This window comes from Mus musculus, chromosome 15 (genome assembly GCF_000001635.26).
Source record: "Mus musculus strain C57BL/6J chromosome 15, GRCm38.p6 C57BL/6J".
Taxonomy (NCBI): domain Eukaryota; kingdom Metazoa; phylum Chordata; class Mammalia; order Rodentia; family Muridae; genus Mus; species Mus musculus.
Window position 1 is genome coordinate 58,056,849 of NC_000081.6, and position 17,891 is coordinate 58,074,739.

The 17,891-nt window shown below is 39.6% G+C and overlaps 1 protein-coding gene across 2 annotated transcripts in view; it reads right to left on the bottom strand.

Moving 5' to 3' along the window:
• The window catches only part of Zhx1 (zinc fingers and homeoboxes 1), a 29,506-nt gene that overhangs the window by 9,846 nt on the left and 1,769 nt on the right, over positions 1-17,891 (bottom strand). The window contains exons 2-3 of one of the 2 annotated variants that reach the window (NM_001042438.2): positions 12,471-12,581; positions 7,207-7,332 (exon numbers count right to left, since the gene is read on the bottom strand). The gene's annotated coding sequence lies outside the window, so the exon portion shown is untranslated. The remainder of the gene's footprint in view (positions 1-7,206; positions 7,333-12,470; positions 12,582-17,891) is intronic. The other variant, NM_009572.4, reaches the window with a different exon arrangement.

Sequence of the window (17,891 nt, forward strand, 5' to 3'; positions counted from 1 at the left end):
ATAGTAGAGAATCCCCCAACCAAGTAGAAGGGCAATGTATGGACAGAGAGGGTATTGCTGATGGGTGGGAAAATAAGCTATCTTATAACTTTATTCTCTTGCATCTAAAAAAGGCTGTCTTTAACCTGGACATACTAACAGCTAGAAATCAAAGACAGAGAGGTTTGTTTTCTGAAACTACCTGAAAGTAGTAGTTTTCAAAATTGATGTTTTAAGAAAGGGAGCCCTGAGCTGGACGGTGGTGGCGCGCACCTTTAATCCTAGCACTTGGGAGGCAGAGGCAGGCAGATTTCTGAGTTCAAGGCCAGCCTGGTCTACAGAGTGAGTTCCAGGACAGCCAGGGCTATACAGAGAAACCCTGTCTCAAAAAAACCAAAAAAATAAAAATAAATAAAAAAAGAAAGAAAGCCCTGAGCTGGAGAGATGGCTCAGTGGGTAAGAGCACTGACTGCTCCTCTAGAGGTCCTGGTTCAATTCCCAGAAACCACATGATGGCTCACAACCATCTGTAATGGACATTTGATGCCCTCTTCTGATGTGACTGAAGACAGCTACAGTGTACTCATATACATTAAATAAATAAATAAATTTTTTTTAAAGGAGGGGCCCTTTTCAAACAAAATTACTCTGAAAAGCCAAAATGTCAGTCAAATTATGTTTATGAGCGTATGCTACTAAAGATGATCATATTAAGAGAAAAAAAATCAACCTCAGAAAGACAATATTCCATGTTTTAGCTCTTTATGGCTCCTCAATTTTATACAGACACATAAAAGCATATGTTTATATAGAACATGGAATAGAAGCAAAGCTAATTGGGAGAATGAATGTGAAGAAGAGCAGGCAGCAAGGAGAAAGAACAGGAGGGGTGAATGTGCCCCAGTTATTTACTTTAAGAATATGGAAATGTTGGTGGCGCACGCCTTTAATCCCAGCACTTGGGAGGGAGGCAGAGGCAGGCAGATTTCTGAGTTCGAGGCCAGCCTGGTCTACAAAGTGAGTTCCAGGACAGCCAGGACTTCAGAGAAACCCTGTCTTGAAAAACCAAAAAAAAAAAAAAAAGAATATGGAAATGTGCCATCAATGGGAGGAGAGGCCCTTGGTCTTTCGAAGATCATATGCCCCAATACAGGGGACTGCCAGGGCCAGGAAGTGGGAGTGGGTGGGTTGGGGAGCAGGGCAGGGGGAGGGTATAGGGGACTTTGGGGATAACATTTGAAATGTAAATGAAGAAAATATCTAAAAAAAAAAAGAATATGGAAACGTCTTTATGAAGCGCACTGCCATGTACAATGAATATCTGAGAATGAACACATTTTTAAAGGAAGAACTAGAGAGTAGGTAGCTCACTGAAGGAGCTAGAGGCTCAACTACATCCTGACAAGAGTCCCTGGCCCCAGGACCCTGCCTCTACCTCTAGGGGTTCTAAGAGTGGCTTTTAAAAAAACTGTGTCTTGCAAACTTAAAATACTTTTAAAACAATGAATCAACTTCATCCAAACCATCTCACTATACCCCAGCTGTGCCGAATTATCTGAAACCAATCTAGAGTGAATTCAGTGTGACTTCCCATGATGACACAGAAAGGCTGCAAGTTTGAGGCCTGCCTGAGCAAGTCTCAGTATGGGGGAGGGAGGGAGTAGAACCCAGGAAATCTAGGGGTAGAGCAAGCAGCAGTCAGTCTAAGAGTCACAGAAGAGGAACTGAGTAGCCCAGGCCCCTTTACCTCTCTGCATCTTCAGAAAGATTAAACTCTTTGTGTCAAGTTTTTATTTTTTTAAATCACATATAGCATATAAAGAAAGACAGGACATCAAATTACTTTTATTTCTTTTCCTATCAGCTCACTAATTCAAATTGGTAAGTAAAAATTAAGGCAGATCTAACAAATTTGCCTTTACTTTTACACTTAGTGTGCATTTGTGGACATCAGAAGACAATCTACAGGAGTTGATTCTCTCCTTGCATGTGGGATACAGGGACCAAATTCAGATCATCGGGCTTGGCAGCAAGTGCCTTTATCCACTGACTCATATTGCCAGCCCTAGATCTAAACAAATTTTATAAGCTTAAATATTTTTATTATAGTCAGGAAACATGTATTTATGGTATATTATAATCTATCCCCAAGTTGTGCTTTTTCTCTCTGAAAATACTGGCCTTAAAGGCAAACTTAAATCTAATTAATGTTACTGAAAAGGGAGACTTTCTTTTTAAGGAGAAAAGTTGGAAAGCTGGCTGAGCCATTAAGACTGCTTGCTGCTCTTCTAGAGGACCTAAGTTTAGTTCCCAACACCCATGTCAAGTGGCTCACAGAAACCTGTAACTTCAACTCCGAGGGATAAACACCCTCTTCTGGCTTCCATAGGTACTCCCCCACCCCTAAAAGCATATACTAATATAGACACATCCACATAAGTAAAATTCTTTAAAAAATAAAGCATAAAAATTTAGCTCCGCATGCTGCCACAAACCTATAAACCCAGCACTAAAAAAGCTAAGGAAAGAGAATCAGCAGTTCCAGGCTTACATGGTCTACACAGTGAACACAAGGCCAGCCTGGGTTACACATGGAAAAACAAAAAGCAACCTACTTACCTCAAGGGGCTCAGACTGTTTAACATCTGCGGCCTCTAACTATGTAGACCTTTGAGACCCTTTCTTCTTCGAAAGCTGCTCACTACAGCCTGCCTTCACATTCTGTTTTGCTAACAAAGCTGGAGTCTGGATATTATTTAAATAGTTTGGGAAGCTTTCGGTGCAGCCTTGTTACAGGAAGTGTGCCCCTGTGGCTAGGCTCTGAGGATTCAAAACCATGCCTTGATGAGGACTGAGGATTGCCCTTAACCCATGGGTAAAGGACAGATGAAATATAAAATATAGTTAGGGATTGATTGGTTTAGTAAAGTGGTAGTTCTCCTCAAAGATCCAAACAGGGAACCCCATCAACCCTAAAAAAAAGAACTATAGGCAACTAAGGAATGCTGAGAGTGGAAGAAAGTTCTCTCCAGGGAAGAGCACACCAGTTAGTTCTCTAATACCAAATGGCATTATCCAGACTGAGAAGGTTATGTTTAGGAGTATGTGTATGTGTATATATATATACTTAAAAACATGTAGCAATAATTAAAAGAGGGATCATGAATTTGAAAGAGAGCAAGGAGAGGCATATGGGAAGATTAAGGGGAAGTAAAGAGAGGGAAAAATGGTGCAATTATATTATAATCTCAAAAATAAAGGGGGGGAAAAGGCCACACTACTCCCAGTTAGCACCCTGCCTCATGATTTTGGATCTGATGTATGCTCTCAGCCTCTGCTCCTGCACCATCCCTGCCCTCCCCTGCCACCCAACCCTGGTCATGATGGTCATGGACTCTCACCCTCCGGAATTGAATAAAGATTCAACCTAGCATGCTGGCACAAAGTAATAAGTTAAGTGCCTTCTTTTATAAGTTGCCTTGGTCTTAATGTTTTGTCACAACAATAGAAAAGTAAGAAAGACAGTTTTTAAGAAAATATGAAAGGGCTAGAGAGATGGCTCAGCAGTTAAGAACACTAACTGCTCTTCTAGAGGTCCTGAGTTCAAGTCTCAGCAATCACATGGTGGCTCACAATCATCTGTAATGGGATCTGATGCCCTCTTCTGGTGTCTGAAGACAGCTACAGTGTACACACATATATTTCTTTAGGAGAGGAGAGAAGGGGAGGGGGAGAAAAATCCCCAATTCCCACAAAGCCAAATGGCTGAGTTCTGTACATGCACTTAATCTGAAAAGAGATAAAAGAAAAAATGATGGAGATGGAAACAAGCACAAGAACTGAGTTCAATCTCCAATACCCAAAACAACAACAACAACATCAACAAAGCCAAACATGGTTGGGCACTTCTAACTCCACATGGGGTTGTGGGTGGTGGGGATCAGGGACAAACAGATCCCTGGAGTTCCCTAGCCTGCCTAGGGTACTTGGCAAGTTCCAGGCCACTGAGAGATCCTGCATCAAAAACCAAAGTGGACAGCACCTGAGAAATAACAGCTGATGTTATCCTCTGGTTTCCACCTACACACACACACACACAACAACAACAACAACAACAACAATAACAACAACAACAAAATCCTCAGGGCTCTTAAAGTTATAACTTTGTAAAAAACAAGAATTTTAGTACAACTGACCCATTTCATGGATGAAGAAAATCAGACACTAATTATTTCATAGAGGCTGTATGAGACAGCATAAAACGACAGGGTTTAGAGATGTTCTCTCAGTAAAATATTTGGAAAAGATACTCAACTTCATCCTAAGTTTTCTTACCTATAAAACTAAGATTCTTCAAAAATGTCATTCAACAACAACATACAGAATGTCAACCATGTGCCTTGCATTGTGTCATGCACAGGTGTCATGCAGAGGTGGCCGGGATAGATTGCCTATGCTTAGTCACTAGGCCAGCAGCAAGGGAAACTGGCAGTCAAACATTACTTGGAATCGTTCTGACCACTAACAAGAAAATTAGCAAGAACTATATAAAGCACAGCACAGGGGCCTTCATGAAAAGTAGCAGAGAAGACTCCCCTAGATAAGTAGGAATAACCTAACTCGAAGGCAAACAAGAGCTGTTTTCTTCACAGCTCATATGCACAAACTGTCTTCCACTCTCTCAAAAATTCTTTTGGGAGAATAAGAGATAGAATTTGCATATTATAATTGTTTTGAAAGTAACTTAATCAGCTGACAAGGCACAAATTGAATTAAAAATCAGAAATAAGAATCACTACTATGGAGCTAGGTGCATGCTTGTAAACCCAGCCCTTGAGAGGAGAATCAGGAGTTCAATACCATCCCCTGCTAACAGTTTGTGGCCAGCCTGGGTTACACATGACCCTATCTCGATTTTAAAAAGGAAAAAGAAAGAGAGAGAGAGGTAGAGAGATAGATATATAGATATACATACTGTGTGGCAAGATGGCTCAGTGATAAAGCATATACCACAGGAGCATGAAGACCAGAGTTCGATCCCCAGAAATTTCCAAAAGCTGTGTGGGCATGGTGGTCTACCTGAAATCCCAGACTTTTCATGCTACATATACACAAAATGGTATGGTCCCAATTAATCTCCCTTATCACTAAAGGCAATAACATGAACCCAGGAAAACTGCTGTAGAGAAGTCACTGTAGGTAACAAACATCTCCTCCTCTGTTTACAGTTAACTAAAAGTGACTCCAAAACCAATCTCAGGACCTTGTACATTTACTATAGAAAGAAGTTAGAGGTCAGCTGCACGAGGTCCTGCAACACTGGGTCCTAAAACACAGTAAAACATGTGTAAATACATCAAGCACCGTACTTTTGGAAAACTTTCAGTTCATGGGTCTGTAGAAAAAATATGTTTTTTGTTTTACTTTATTACATTTTTGTTTTGTTTTGTTTTTTTTTTTGAGACAGGGTTTCTCTGTGTAGCCCTGGCTGTCCTGGAACTCACTTTGTAGGCCAGGCTGGCCTCGAACTCAGAAATCCGCCTGCCTCTGCCTCCCGAGTGCTGGGATTAAAGGCGTGCGCCACCACGCCCGGCTTAAAGTTTTTATTGTATGAATGTTTTGCCTGCACATATGTCTGTCTGACATGTGTGCCTGGTCCCCATGGAAGTCAGAAGAAGGCATCAGATTCCCTGGAACAGGAGTCACAGGCAGCTGTGAGCTACTATATGGGTACTGGAAATTGAGCCCAGGTTCTCTCCAAGAGCAGCCAGTGCTCTTAACCTTTGGGCTATCTCTCTAGCCCCAGAAAAATATGTTTTTAAAAGCTGATTAAGTCAGTTGCAATAGTGCCATTAAAAATGATAACAAGAACATGGAAAGAATTTTATCCAATGGTATTTTTTAAAACCTGAAAAAAACTTGCATTATATTAATAATAATAAGTAAGAGAATATATACTATACTCTTAGAAAAAGACTAGATGAATATTTTTAAAATAGACTTTTCATGTTACAGGTGGAATATTTATGGTGTTTATATATTTTCTTCACTATTGTTTGATACTGTTTTATGTAAAATATGACAAATAACAATTTTAAAGACTTAAAATTGCAGACAAGTTTATTTTTATTTTAATGTTAGTTCTGACCTAGGACCAACTAAATAAGCTGAGTTTTCTGTTTGTTGACTCAGGGTCTTGTTATAAGAGCCCAGACTGGCCTCCAATGTCAAATCCTCCTGCCTTAACCCCCTGACCTTCCTTCACTCTGAATGTTGGGATTATAGGGCATGCCTAGCTGGAAACAAGTTTTCTTTTTAAGACAAAAAACAAAGTTACATAAAGTTTTTCAGGGTGGCATGAACCCATCCCTCAGCAGGTGTGTGCAGGTGTGTCTTAGGACACTGTTCTCAGCAGGAGTATGCAGGTGTGTCTTGGAACACTGTTCTCAGCAGGAGTATGCAGGTGTGTCTTGGGACACTGTTCTCAGCAGGTGTATGCAGGTGTGTCTTGGGACACTGTTCTCAGCAGGAGTATGCAGTGTGTCTTGGGACACTGTTCTCAGCAGGAGTATGCAGGTGTGTCTTGGGACACTGTTCTCAGCAGCTGTATGCAGGTGTGTCTTGGAACACTGTTCTCAGCAGGTGTATGCAGGTGTGTCTTGGGACACTGTTCTCAGCAGGTGTATGCAGGTGTGTCTTGGAACACTGTTCTCAGCAGGAGTATGCAGGTGTGTCTTGGGACACTGTTCTCAGCAGGAGTATGCAGGTGTGTCTTGGGACACTGTTCTGGATCTGGTTCTAAGAGACCTTAAATCACCCATATTCTCTAGGTAGCTCTGGCCAAGCCCGTTTCTATAGGCCCATCTACATCCTGGCATGACTTGTGTGCCTGGTGTCTGTGGAAGTCAGTACACACCTGCATACACCTGCTGAGAACAGTGTCCCAAGGCATCCGCTCCCCTGGAACAGGAGTCACAGCGGCTTCTTCTGAGGATAAGATGCTTTTCAACCAACTCATGATTTGGAACTCATTGAAAGAATTAAAAAAAATATTTCTCTACAGAAGGACTCAATGAAAGCAAAATTTGTTTGATCACAGCAAAAAAATGTTGGGAGTCCTTATACAAATTCTTCTTTTATGGTCAGAAAGAATGTGTTTGGCTTTCCACGACATCTCTAGGCTCTGACAAAGAACATATTAAAGGTCCAGCAATGTTTAAAACTTACTTTGTAAAAAGTCTTTAAGGAGCTAGGGAGGTAGCCCAGTTGGTAGAATGCTTGCCCTGCATGCATCAAAATCCTGAATTGTTTTCCCAGACAGGTATAGTGGGGTACACCTGTAATCCCAGCACTCTGGAAGTAGAAAGTGAGGATTGTAAATTCAAGGTCATCCCTGTTCATTGAAGGAACGCAAGATTCATGAAACTGTCTCAAAAGTGTTGGAGGAGGGGTCTGGAGAGATAGTTCAGCAGTTAAACAAGAACTGGTGCTCTTCCACATTCTAAAGGACCTGGTTCAATTCTAGCACCCACATTGTGGCTCACAACCACCTGTAACTCCAGTTCTAGGGTATGTGGCAGCTTCTGTGGACACCAGAGGTAAAGTATACATACATACACACACATACACACACACACACACACACACACACACACACACACACACACACACATACACAGAGAGGCAAAAACAATCATACACATAAAATTTAAAATCCTTAGGGGTGTGTGTGTGTGTGTGTGTGTGTGTGTGTGTATGTACACGCATTCACTCCTTTGAGGGCTCACTTCTAGAAGAACTACTGAAAACACTGTTCTCTGCTATACAGACTACTTGTAACAAGCCCACATGGACAAGTCACTTAGTCATCAGAGTATGAAGATCCTCTCCGACCTAAAGCACTCCACAAAACATAGCAGCAACATTCAATTAACATTTACTATTATCTAAAGTTCACTAGTAATAAATGAGCTTTATGTATGAATTGGGCATGTCTAATTTATAAACTAAGCATGAAACTAAGGAAGAAAAAACATTCCAAGGATTATTTTTGCAGTAAATTCAAGTGAAAACAACATAGTTCTTGCAAACAGATCAAAGACAATTTGTACTTAGAATCATGACTTCTGCTCTGTAAAAAAAAACTATCACAATGTAATACATTTTTAAAATATTAAAAAGTACTTTTTTCAGACAGGCAGTGGTGGCGCATGCCTTTAATCCCAGCACTTGGGAGGCAGAGGGAGGTGGGTTTCTGAGTTCGAGACCAGCCTGGTCTACAGAGTGAGTTCCAGGACAGCCAGGGCTACACAGAGAAACCCTGTCTCAAAAAAACAAAAACAAAAAACAAAAACAAAAACAAAAACAAAAAAAACAAACAAACAACAAAAAAACCCAACAACAAAACAAAAAAAAAATACTTTTTTCACAGAGAAAATTAGTTAGATTTGGGATGGAGAGATGGCTCAGCAGTTAAAAGCACTGATTGCTCTACTAAAGAACCAACATTTGATTCCCAAACCCACATGAGGACTCCCAAACATCTGTACTCCTGTTCCAGGGTCAAATGCCCTTTTCTGGCCTCCATATGCACCAGATGCACACATGGCACAAAACATACATAAAAGATAAACACCCATATTCATAAAATAAAACATTTTAAAATGTTTAAAGTTACTGGATTGTATGACTATTAATGAAAATGTCAAATGTTATTTAAAATGTTTATAAATTAGACAGAATTGTAGCTGTATTGAATCCCCAAGTCTTGTATTTCAAATTACATGATTAACAGATAATAGTACTATGGCCTATTTAGCCACAAAATATGTTATTTTGGTAAGATTGTATATGAATAAAATAAATATTTTACACCAAATATGGGTCAAATAAAAATTATGTTGTAAGATGTTATAGTTTGTTAGGTTCATGTTAGTTTCTATCTAGCATCAACTAAATAAAACTGTTCTTAAGAAGCAAAAATATATACACTAAGAATCCCTAGGAATCTTCACTCCTATAACTCCCTGGGAATTCTTGGGACCCTGCTCCATTTAGTCTCACATTCTCACCTCTCAATCAGAGCTCTATTCGGCTAGCTGGAAATGTTTAGTTTCTCATGATTACAAATCTAGTAAGATCACAAAATACTTATATACAAACACTGGGATCCAATTCAAACAAAAAGTACCCACTGTCCTTATACAAGAGAGACAGACAGACAGACATGCAAAAAGGTAAAATGGCATTCATATTCTAAAGGCATTTTCACATTTAAAAATGTAAACATTTGCATAGCCTAATTCTTAAAAATATTTAATTAGGAACTTGACAACCCAAATGTGTAGCCATGTAAATGCTTTTAAAATATTACTGGCACTTAGAATCATTACCTAAAAGATAAACCTCAGGAAAATGTCAAAACCAAAAGCAGTCCAGTATTAAAGTGACTACAAGCAGAAATGGATATGACAAAAGCTGAGATGTCTGAAAGCCGTGACCAAAGGTGAACTCATTACAGAGAATTCCTGCCAATGCTAATGAAGGCTGAAAGGTAAGGAGCTACCACTGCTACCTAGTTTTGTTCAAGTCAGAGAGTGGAACTTAATGACACTGAAGACTTAAAGAATCCAGGCAGGACAGGTTCGGCTGGAAAACTCGGGTCCCAGTATTTGAGGAGGAGAATGTCCCTAGGACATTACCAGCCCAGCTGGCATATATGTGCTGTGAGGTGGGGTATTACATTGAGTGGCATAAACTAGCTCTATCATGAAACTGACTTGTTGACAGTTAGTGAATGGGACCCAAAAGTGCTTGTCTGCTGCAGACAGTTTTTCCTAGTTTTTGCAAGAATGTGTGCTGTAGGCTGGGCGGTGGTGGCGCACGCCTTTAATCCCAGCACTTGGGAGGCAGAAGCAGGTGGATTTCTGAGTTCAAGACCAGCCTGGTCTACAAAGAAACCCTGTCTCAAAAAACAAAAAACAAACAAAAAAAAAAAGAATGTGTGCTGTGTCTTCCACATAAGAATGCTTTGTTCTAGGACTGTGCTAGCAGCCTTCAGATGAAGACGTAGAACTCTCAGCTCCTCCTCCACCATGCCAGCCTGGATGCCACCATTTCCAGCCTTGATAATGGACTGAACCTCTGAACATGATGAAGAGTAAGAGAGGGACCAAACGTGTCCGGGACAATTCCACTCATAAAAGTCAAAAGATGTTCAGAACCCCACTGATCAGAAGAAGAAAATATCTGGGGCGTGGGAACCTAAATTAGGGGGTTGGGGGATCCGGAATAGACTCAGGACAGATACAGAAGATGGGGTGGGTGGTGGATAGAAAGAAGGAAAAAACAAAAGTCTGGTCTGGCATGGTGGCTCAACCAGTAACTCCAGAGCTGTAATCCTAGGCTGAGGAAGAGTTCAAGTGCAGCCAGGGAGGGGATCTTGTCCCAACCACACCCCTTAAAAAAGTTCACAGGAATCAAATCTTAGGCAAAGAAAAAGCTGATTAAAGAAGCAATTCTGAAAAAAAAAAAAAAAAAGAATGCTTTGTTCTGAGTAAGGCTATCTTTCCTTAAGAAACTGGAAGATCATTCATCTGTCCATTATAGTTCCTATTTATAAAATGAGGCAACTTATTACCTATTTCAGTGAGGATATATTTATTTGATTTTTAAAAATATTTAAAATAACAATTGGACTAAATTATTTCAAGACTATAGTATATCATGTAATGTTTCCTGTAAACTCCAAAATTAGGTAAAATTTATCAAAATGTAAAGCACAGCCAATTATTCAAAAATTGGAATGTTTAATATAAGTAAAAGTATAACATACTAATTTTCATAATTATAATTCACTATTATCAGTAGCCTGTATATTTACAGTGTATTTTCAAGTATTTATGTCTTAAAGGTATTTTTTAATTACATTTCTTTATTTTCAGTGTGTGATCATGTGTGCCACAGCATATATCTGAATGTCGAAGGACAACTTGCAAGAGTTGGTCCTCTCCTTCTAGGGTGTGGGTCTCAGGGATGAAATTTAGGACATCGGGCTTTACAAAAGACTGAGCCATTTTACTGGCCCTAAATATTGTATTTTATTGATTTATTTTTAAGAACGATTTCACTTTGTAATTCTGGCAGGCCTGGAATTTGATGTGTAGAACAGGCTGGTCTTAACCTCAAAGACCCACCCATCTCTGCCTCCCAGGTTCTAGCATTAAAGGCATGTGTCACAGTAGCTGGTTGGAGTTTTAACATAAACAAAAGAGCAGTAAAATTTTAGATCAATTTCCCCACATTTAGGTCCTTCACTGACCATGTTCCTTGTCTTCAAGCCACATTATTAGAGCATCTGGTGCAGTGCCTGACATATGGCAGACTTTGGCAAATATTAGCTGAAAAACAAATTATAAACATCCTAAATAATGGCTGGAGAGATGGCTCAGTGGTTAAGAGCACTGACTGCTCTTCCAGAGGTCCTGAGTTCAATTCCCAGCAACCACATGGTGGCTCACAACCATCTGTAATGGAATCCAATGCTCTCTTCTGGTGTGTCTGAAGACAGCTACAGTGTACATTAAATAAATACTTACATAAATACATAAAAATAAATCTATTGTTACAAATATCCTAAATAAGATGTATTATGAGGGACTAGAGAGGTGGCTCAGCAGGTAAGAGTGCTTGCTGCTCTTGCAGAGGCCTCAGGCTTGGTTCTTAGCATCCATGTCAGGCAGTTCACAACTACCTGTAACTCTACTTCCAGGGGATCTGACACCCTCTCCTGGCCTGCACAGTTGCTTTTTACTATTAATTTTTATTTTTATTCATAGGTATGCATATGTGTGTCTCAATGTGAGTGTATTCCACATGTGGCAGGTTCCACATGGAAGCCAGAAGGTGGCATCTGATCTGGAGCAGGTGTTACAGGCAGGTGTAAGTCACTGGCTGGATGCTGGGAACTGAACTCAGGTCCTCTGAAGACCTCTAGAAAGAAGTGCTCCTTTTTTGGTGGGAGGAGTTTGAGACAGTCTCACTATGTAGTTCTGGCTGTCCTGGAATTCACTGTGTAGACCAGGCTAGCCTCCAACTCACAGAGATATACCTGCCTCTGCCTCTCAAGTGCTGAGATTTAAAGACTTGTGCTGTCATTCCAGATATAGTAAGTGCTCTTAACCACTAGTGAGCCATCTCTCTACCCCTTAGCTGCTGTTTTAAGGAAAACATTAAGAAAAGAAAAAGTAAAAAAGAGAGAATCACTGTCCTTTTTTTAAGACTGTGTGTGTGTGTGTGTGTGTGTGTGTGTGTGTGTGTGTGTATGCACATGCATGTATATAGGTGCTCACGGAAGCAAGAAGAGGGCACTATATCCCCTGGAATCTTGATTATAGGCAGATTTTAAAACATTAGTCAAATACAGTATTATGGACACTTAAGTGAGTACATCTGTATAGGGCTTTACCATCCCTGAATGAGGAAGCACATACCTGCCATAGCTTCTTCAGCATTCTGTTCCTTAAAGCAGAAGGTTATCCCTTCAAATGAGGTACTTGGCTCAGGCCATCATCACAAATTGTCCCAAAGTAGCTAGCAGTCTTCTACAAAGAAAAATATACTATTATTTTATTATTCTCGATATTACCTGGACTTACTAACTACCACAGTTTAGACCTTGGCTTTTAAAAAGTGTTTAATTCTGGGGGAAAATTTATTTCCTCATAGAAATTAATACACACACACACACATATACATATATTTAAATGCCAAACGCAATACTGATAAGAAACACAAAGGTGCTTTAAAAATCTACTTATACAGAACAATCCAGTAACATATTATTTTCAATAAAATGACAAAATCCTATTGTCACAAACTCTGTTACAGAAGCAGCAGATGGAAAAAGGACTTCTTTTGGCTCACAGTTTTATGGTGAGGAAGGCATGGCAGCATTCATGGCTACAGGCACCTGAAGAAATGTGCTCACATATCCATGGACCCAGCAAGCATCAGGAAGGTTTGGCTGGGTTACCTAGAACCCAGAGACCCACTTCCTCCAGCTGGGCCCTACCTGCTAAACGTTCCACATGTATTACAAACAATTAGAATTGCCCTTCATGGCACTGCATGTTTTTAATCCCAGCACTTGGGAAGCAGAGGCAGTCGGACCTCAATGAGTCCAAGAACAGCCAAGTCTACATAACAATTTCCAGCCTATCCAGAGTTACACAGTGAGAGACCCTATCATATACACGCAACATTTTTAACTCATCATTCTCAGAAAATTCAAACTAATGTCTAAAATGTTTGGTATATTTCCAAGAGTACCTAATACACTGGGAAGTTTTAATAAAAACTACAACTGCTTCTTTAACTAAAATAACAGCAGTACTTTTGAAAGATGAAATATTTCACTTATTTATTTATATCTACATTGGTGTTTTGCCTGTGTGTATGTCTGTGTGAGGGTGTCAGTTCTTGGAATTACAGACAGTCGTGAGCCGCCATGCAGGTGCTGGGAATTGAACCTGGGTCCTCTGGAAGAGCAGTCAGTGCTTCTAACCACTGACCATCTCCCTAGCCCTGAAAGTAGAAATATTTTTGTTGCTGTTCTTAAATCACAGATACTCTAAAGCACAGAGAAACAGAAAATCATCTTTTATTTTTCCCAAGTATCTTATGTTCTTATTCCTGGTAATAGTACATACAAGCTTATAAAGTCTTAAGAAATATTGTAAATATAGTAAAACATCCACTAGTAAAACATCCACTGAATAAAAGCTTAGGCCAAAACCTTCCACTAGTTTCATGAAAAGTAAAAGCACTTTACTGGCAGACACAGTGAAGCATTGCATGTCGGACTACACAATTTTGTTTTTTAGTATCTCCACATTCAACCACTCCTTAGCACCCATTACAGGATGTGAATAAGGAGAGAAAATAGGGAACAGCTGCCACAGAGAAAGGTTATTTTCAAAAGTGAATTATTAATACAGCAGGAAATTGGTAGTCAACTGCAATTCATTCTTAAATCACACAGAAAGGGTAAGATGTTTTACTGAACAAGACTCTCCTGAGATGAGCTGCCAAGACACGTGAAGGCACAGACCAAGAGAGGCACACCAGATGAGCTCTCTGATTCTTCTGAATGAAAACCGCATTTCTCTGATGCTATTCCAGTTTTGATATAGAGATTCCTTAAGGACATTTCTAATCCAGAGTATTTTTTTTTAATTTAGGGTGAGCGTATTTCAGAAATTAAAGAACTCAAGCATGTACATTATACAATAAAAAAGAACAAGCTGTCCTGGCAGTAATTATAAAGACCTAGAAGTCTGAGCTCTGCAACAAGCTGGACAAGCCCCAGCACTGCTGCTCACTACCTGCTTGGTTTTAAACAAGGTTTTAAACACAGGCTGAGTCTGTGTGCTCAGCCTCCTCATCAAAATAGGCTGGAGCAAGCAGCAGGACTTTGTTAATGGCGCTGTTCTGAGGACTGGAAGAAGAAGAAAATAGCTCTTAGGCTATTTTTTGGTACTTGGTAAGAACATAATGAATTTTGTTTGGGTTTTACTTATATTAGTGTCACATTATATAACAAAGGAAGTCTTTGCTTAAAATTTGATCAGTGCTAATAAACTATAAAATATTTCTAAGATCTGGTTGACAGTCAACCTGTACATTGCATTCCCTGTTTATAATGCTGATATATTAAGTTGACTTTAACAGTAGACAAATAATATAATTCAAGCCCTATACACAGACATACTCTGAGTTACCTTCAAAATGAATCATTACTATATGACACATTGTAAAGGGTATTTCACAAAATTAACAAATCTTTGACATAAATAATCTTACATTATAGAGGAAGAATTGGTCTTGTTAACCTTTACACTCCTATATGCCTCTACACAGTCCATACCCAGTTAAGTTTTAACAACCTTCTTTTTCACAAAACATGGGCTGTAGATGAAAGTAAACATTTAGGATAGGAGGGAGGCATAACTATAAGTAAATATCCGCAAATATCAAAGCATCCTATGTCCTTTCATGACAACCAAAAAGGAGAAATGCATATTGAGGAAGAGGAAAAGGGGGACTCAAATCATATAAAAAATATCCATCACCTATAATTAATGATAGCTATTATTTTAATATCTATTTATTTACTTGTGTATATATTTGGAAGGATGGCACATGCCATGGTGCAGAAGACAACTTTTAGAAGTCCATTTCCCTTCTTTAGACCAGAGTACTAAAGGGGTTCTGAGAATCAAATTAAGGTGATTAGCAGCAAGTATTCATCCACTGAGCCATCTTCTAGTGCCCTGACAGCTTTATTTTACATAATAAATATACATTTACATATATACATTTATAGCTACTATTACTGCTGTTTCAAAATAAGCTCTGATATGAATTTTTTAATTCTAAATTTAAAAACTGAAAATGAAAACCCAACAAAAATAATTTCTCAGGGCTATTGTTAATAGAGGACTCACATAGAATGCAAGGCCTTAGGGACTCAGTTCCCAGCACAACATAAACTGGCCCTCAGAGCACAATGGTAACCCTAGATTTTTTTCAGTAGGTTGGGTTAGGAAGAGCAGTTCAATTACCTCCTTGGCTACATAAGGAGCTTGAGTCAGCCTGGGCTACATGAGACCCTCTCCAAAACAAAACAAAACAAAACTATTCAAACTTAGCTATGTGTTTATAATTATAGTACTCAGGAGAAGGAGACAGAGGCGGGAGGATTGAAAGTTCCAGGCCAGTCTGAGCTATATAGCAAGGATAGGACTTAAAAACACACATAAACAAACATTTATTCAGCTGACCTCCTTGAACAAAAGTCATTCTGAAACTGCCAATATATATTTGTTTTCTAAAATGTATCATTGTACTTGTTTAGGCCAAAGGTACATATCAGTTAAACATCTGTGTGTATATGTGTGTCTCTTCATGGCACATACATTGAAGAACACAGATGATATAAAATGACAAGATTAGCCCTAGACTCATTCTGTTGAACCAGGCTGGCCTTGAACTCAGAGATTCACCTGCCACTGTCTCCCAAAAGCTGAGACTAAATACATGTGCCACCACTGCCAGGCTGAATATCTTTTAAGAACATGACCAAGATCTGGAGAGAGGCTCAGTCCTTAAAAGTATTGGCTGTCCTTCCAGAGGAGAGAGGACCTGGGTTCAATTCCCAGCACCAACATGAAGGCTCACATCTGCCTATACCTCCAGTTCCACGGGATCCAGCCACCTCCTCTGCCCTCTGAGGGCACTGCATATCACGGTGCACAGATATACATGTAGACAAAATGCCCAAACACAAGCAATATTATAACTTTTTAAAAAGAGTGCATGAAAGTAGGGTCTGGAGAGATGGCTCAGCAGTTAAGAGCACTGGCTATTCTTCCACAGGTCCTGAGTTCAATTCCCAGCCCCCACATGGTGGCTCATGGCCATCTATAAAGGAATCTGATGCCCTCTTCTGTCATGCAGGTGCACATGTAGTAGAGCACTTATAAATAAATAAACTTTTAAAAAAAGAGTGCATGACAGTAAAAGAGAAAATACCTCATCACATCACTTTTCCATATGAGTGTGAATTAAACAAAACAGGAACTCTTTGAAACAAGCCTCCATGTGTATGCTATCAACTACATTAGTAAGACAGCAAACCTCTGCTCCTTTTCAGCAAAACCAAGAATCCTGAAAGGTAAAACCACTGTGACATCTTTCGTGTCCTACCCTCAAGCCAAGCAAGTTCAGATGCTTGGAGACGAAGCTACCGATGAGCATCTTCTACACAGACACATTTATGTTTTCAGCCTTAGCATATTTTCAAACCATCTGGTATCTATGTATGCCTCTCTGGTTTGCCAGACTAATCTGTTCAGAAGTGAGTATAACACTAGAGCTATATGCACTGTGGGAAAAGCAAAGAACAGCACATAGTTAAAGTTGGTGTTCCAAATGCTGAGCTATAAGCTGGTTATACCTGACCTGTATGTTTAAAGCATCTCTACCAAAAACATTAAGCTCTTTTGAGAATGTACAAATGGCTCAGGACTGTCATAAGTTACGGAAGTCACTAGGACTCTTGGAGTTTATTTTTTCTCATTTTGTTTGTTTGTTTGTTTCGAGACAGGGTTTCTCTGTGTAGCCCTGGCTGTCCTGGAATTCACTTTTTTAGACCAGGTTGGCCTCGAACTCAGAAATCCGCCTGCCTCTGCCTCCCAAGTGCTAGGATTAAAGGCATGTGCCATCATGCCCGGCTTTTTTCTCATTTTAATCTAAGCAGTCAAATAAAACATATCAAGAGGTAGTTCTATAAAAAAAATCATTGATAAATAAAATACTATAAATTCTATATTAACAAAAATGCCTAAGGGTCAGTGAGGTGTTTGGTCAGTAAAAACATTTACCACCAAGCCTGACAACCTGAGTCTGCTACCCAGAACTCCTGAAAGTTGTCGTCTGACCTCCACATGCAGGCAGTGGGATGTGCACATAACTGCACTCAAACACAAATAAACAAAAATGTAAAAAATTAGTATCTAAGATTGAGATGGTGGTACACACTTGTAATCCCAGCACTGACAAGGAAGAGGCAGGAGGACTGCCATGGCATCAAGGCCAGACTAGGCTATGTTTTGAAACTTCAATTCAAAACAAAATCTAAGATTATGCATTTTACTTTGCCTAAAATTAGTCTGTATACTTTTAAAATGCTTGGAGGATGGAGAGAGAAACTAAGATAAAAAATATTCATGAATGTCCTTTTCCTTATATGCCCTGTTACCCAACTACTGTCCCTGGCAGCACTCAGCCTTTCTTTCCTTCGCTTAAAATCTGGAATCAGAATTGCTTCTTTAGAAATAATCTATGTGCCA